The sequence below is a fragment of the Nomia melanderi genome, unplaced genomic scaffold (assembly GCF_051020985.1).
Source record: "Nomia melanderi isolate GNS246 unplaced genomic scaffold, iyNomMela1 scaffold0472, whole genome shotgun sequence".
Taxonomy (NCBI): Eukaryota; Metazoa; Arthropoda; class Insecta; order Hymenoptera; family Halictidae; genus Nomia; species Nomia melanderi.
The window spans coordinates 1-5,000 of record NW_027475587.1 but is presented as its reverse complement, the minus strand read 5'-3'; positions in this window follow the sequence as shown (position 1 = coordinate 5,000).

Sequence of the window (5,000 nt, the reverse complement as noted above, 5' to 3'; positions counted from 1 at the left end):
TTATTTTTCGGAAAAAATGGAAAAAACCGATTCGTCGGAGCGAGGTGTCCTGCCCGTGCGGTAATTCCAGCAGGCGAATCGGACTTCCCGAAATTTTTCTAAGTCCCACGGTCGACACCAACTTTTTTAATAAGCGTTTTAAAATTATTTCAATGTTTAATCCATGCGTAAACATGAAGTTTATTAACGTTTTTAACATTAAAAAAAATTACAAAAATTTATTTTTCGGAAAAAAAGGAAAAAACCGATTCGGCGGAGCGAGGTGTCCAGCCCGTGCGGTAATTCCAGCAGGCGAATCGGACTTCCCGAAATTTTTCTAAGTCCCACGGTCGACACCAACTTTTTTAATAAGCGTTTTAAAATTATTTCAATGTTTAATCCATGCGTAAACATGAAGTTTATTAACGTTTTTAACATTAAAAAAAATTACAAAAATTTATTTTTCGGAAAAAATGGAAAAAACCGATTCGTCGGAGCGAGGTGTCCTGCCCGTGCGGTAATTCCAGCAGGCGAATCGGACTTCCCGAAATTTTTCTAAGTCCCACGGTCGACACCAACTTTTTTAATAAGCGTTTTAAAATTATTTCAATGTTTAATCCATGCGTAAACATGAAGTTTATTAACGTTTTTAACATTAAAAAAAATTACAAAAATTTATTTTTCGGAAAAAAAGGAAAAAACCGATTCGGCGGAGCGAGGTGTCCAGCCCGTGCGGTAATTCCAGCAGGCGAATCGGACTTCCCGAAATTTTTCTAAGTCCCACGGTCGACACCAACTTTTTTAATAAGCGTTTTAAAATTATTTCAATGTTTAATCCATGCGTAAACATGATGTTTATTAACGTTTTCAACGTTAAAAAAAATTACAAAAATTTATTTTTCAAAAAAAATGGAAAAAACCGATTCGTCGGAGCGAGGTGTCCTGCCCGTGCGGTAATTCCAGCAGGCGAATCGGACTTCCCGAAATTTTTCTAAGTCCCACGGTCGACACCAACTTTTTTAATAAGCGTTTTAAAATTATTTCAATGTTTAATCCATGCGTAAACATGAAGTTTATTAACGTTTTTAACATTAAAAAAAATTACAAAAATTTATTTTTCGGAAAAAATGGAAAAAACCGATTCGTCGGAGCGAGGTGTCCTGCCCGTGCGGTAATTCCAGCAGGCGAATCGGACTTCCCGAAATTTTTCTAAGTCCCACGGTCGACACCAACTTTTTTAATAAGCGTTTTAAAATTATTTCAATGTTTAATCCATGCGTAAACATGAAGTTTATTAACGTTTTTAACATTAAAAAAAATTACAAAAATTTATTTTTCGGAAAAAAAGGAAAAAACCGATTCGGCGGAGCGAGGTGTCCAGCCCGTGCGGTAATTCCAGCAGGCGAATCGGACTTCCCGAAATTTTTCTAAGTCCCACGGTCGACACCAACTTTTTTAATAAGCGTTTTAAAATTATTTCAATGTTTAATCCATGCGTAAACATGATGTTTATTAACGTTTTCAACGTTAAAAAAAATTACAAAAATTTATTTTTCAAAAAAAATGGAAAAAACCGATTCGTCGGAGCGAGGTGTCCTGCCCGTGCGGTAATTCCAGCAGGCGAATCGGACTTCCCGAAATTTTTCTAAGTCCCACGGTCGACACCAACTTTTTTAATAAGCGTTTTAAAATTATTTCAATGTTTAATCCATGCGTAAACATGAAGTTTATTAACGTTTTTAACATTAAAAAAAATTACAAAAATTTATTTTTCGGAAAAAATGGAAAAAACCGATTCGTCGGAGCGAGGTGTCCTGCCCGTGCGGTAATTCCAGCAGGCGAATCGGACTTCCCGAAATTTTTCTAAGTCCCACGGTCGACACCAACTTTTTTAATAAGCGTTTTAAAATTATTTCAATGTTTAATCCATGCGTAAACATGAAGTTTATTAACGTTTTTAACATTAAAAAAAATTACAAAAATTTATTTTTCGGAAAAAAAGGAAAAAACCGATTCGGCGGAGCGAGGTGTCCAGCCCGTGCGGTAATTCCAGCAGGCGAATCGGACTTCCCGAAATTTTTCTAAGTCCCACGGTCGACACCAACTTTTTTAATAAGCGTTTTAAAATTATTTCAATGTTTAATCCATGCGTAAACATGATGTTTATTAACGTTTTCAACGTTAAAAAAAATTACAAAAATTTATTTTTCAAAAAAAATGGAAAAAACCGATTCGTCGGAGCGAGGTGTCCTGCCCGTGCGGTAATTCCAGCAGGCGAATCGGACTTCCCGAAATTTTTCTAAGTCCCACGGTCGACACCAACTTTTTTAATAAGTGTTTTAAAATTATTTCAATGTTTAATCCATGCGTAAACATGAAGTTTATTAACGTTTTTAACATTAAAAAAAATTACAAAAATTTATTTTTCGGAAAAAATGGAAAAAACCGATTCGTCGGAGCGAGGTGTCCTGCCGTGCGGTAATTCCAGCAGGCGAATCGGACTTCCCGAAATTTTTCTAAGTCCCACGGTCGACACCAACTTTTTTAATAAGCGTTTTAAAATTATTTCAATGTTTAATCCATGCGTAAACATGATGTTTATTAACGTTTTCAACGTTAAAAAAAATTACAAAAATTTATTTTTCAAGAAAAATGGAAAATACCGATTCGGCGGAGCGAGGTGTCCAGCCCGTGCGGTAATTCCAGCAGGCGAATCGGACTTCCCGAAATTTTTCTAAGTCCCACGGTCGACACCAACTTTTTTAATAAGCGTTTTAAAATTATTTCAATGTTTAATCCATGCGTAAACATGATGTTTATTAACGTTTTCAACGTTAAAAAAATTACAAAAATTTATTTTTCAAGAAAAATGGAAAATACCGATTCGGCGGAGCGAGGTGTCCAGCCCGTGCGGTAATTCCAGCAGGCGAATCGGACTTCCCGAAATTTTTCTAAGTCCCACGGTCGACACCAACTTTTTTAATAAGTGTTTTAAAATTATTTCAATGTTTAATCCATGCGTAAACATGACGTTTATTAACGTTTTTGACATTAAAAAAAATTACAAAAATTTATTTTTCAAAAAAAATGGAAAAAACCGATTCGTCGGAGCGAGGTGTCCAGCCCGTGCGGTAATTCCAGCAGGCGAATCGGACTTCCCGAAATTTTTCTAAGTCCCACGGTCGACACCAACTTTTTTAATAAGCGTTTTAAAATTATTTCAATGTTTAATCCATGCGTAAACATGATGTTTATTAACGTTTTCAACGTTAAAAAAAATTACAAAAATTTATTTTTCAAAAAAATGGAAAAAACCGATTCGTCGGAGCGAGGTGTCCTGCCCGTGCGGTAATTCCAGCAGGCGAATCGGACTTCCCGAAATTTTTCTAAGTCCCACGGTCGACACCAACTTTTTAATAAGCGTTTTAAAATTATTTCAATGTTTAATCCATGCGTAAACATGAAGTTTATTAACGTTTTTAACATTAAAAAAAATTACAAAAATTTATTTTTCGGAAAAAATGGAAAAAACCGATTCGTCGGAGCGAGGTGTCCTGCCCGTGCGGTAATTCCAGCAGGCGAATCGGACTTCCCGAAATTTTTCTAAGTCCCACGGTCGACACCAACTTTTTTAATAAGCGTTTTAAAATTATTTCAATGTTTAATCCATGCGTAAACATGAAGTTTATTAACGTTTTTAACATTAAAAAAAATTACAAAAATTTATTTTTCGGAAAAAAAGGAAAAAACCGATTCGGCGGAGCGAGGTGTCCAGCCCGTGCGGTAATTCCAGCAGGCGAATCGGACTTCCCGAAATTTTTCTAAGTCCCACGGTCGACACCAACTTTTTTAATAAGCGTTTTAAAATTATTTCAATGTTTAATCCATGCGTAAACATGAAGTTTATTAACGTTTTTAACATTAAAAAAAATTACAAAAATTTATTTTTCGGAAAAAATGGAAAAAACCGATTCGTCGGAGCGAGGTGTCCTGCCCGTGCGGTAATTCCAGCAGGCGAATCGGACTTCCCGAAATTTTTCTAAGTCCCACGGTCGACACCAACTTTTTTAATAAGCGTTTTAAAATTATTTCAATGTTTAATCCATGCGTAAACATGATGTTTATTAACGTTTTCAACGTTAAAAAAAATTACAAAAATTTATTTTTCAAAAAAAATGGAAAAAACCGATTCGTCGGAGCGAGGTGTCCTGCCCGTGCGGTAATTCCAGCAGGCGAATCGGACTTCCCGAAATTTTTCTAAGTCCCACGGTCGACACCAACTTTTTTAATAAGTGTTTTAAAATTATTTCAATGTTTAATCCATGCGTAAACATGACGTTTATTAACGTTTTTGACATTAAAAAAAATTACAAAAATTTATTTTTCAAAAAAAATGGAAAAAACCGATTCGTCGGAGCGAGGTGTCCAGCCCGTGCGGTAATGCCAGCAGGCGATCCGGGGTACTCGAAATTTTTCTAAGTCCCGACGGTCAAGAGTAAACTTTTTCATCGCATATTTCAAAATTTTTTCAATGTTTAATCTACGCATAAAAACGCAGTTTATCGCAGTTTTTAACGTTGAGAAAATTGACAAAAATTTTTTTTTCACTGAAAATGGAAAAAATGTATCGGTCGATGCGGGCTATCCAGGCCGTGCGGTAATTCCAGCAGGCGATCCGGGGTACTCGAAATTTTTCTAAGTCCCGACGGTCAAGAGTAAACTTTTTCATCACATATTTCAAAATTTTTTTAATGTTTAATCCACGCATAAAAACGCAGTTTATTAACGTTTTTAACGTTGAGAAAATTGACAAAAATTTTTTTTTCACTGAAAATGGAAAAAATGTATCGGTCGATGCGGGCTAATCCAGGCCGTGCGGTAATTCCAGCAGGCGATCCGGGGTACTCGAAATTTTTCTAAGTCCCGACGGTCAAGAGTAAACTTTTTCATCACATATTTCAAAATTTTTTAATGTTTAATCCACGCATAAAAACGCAGTTTATTAACGTTTTTAACGTTGA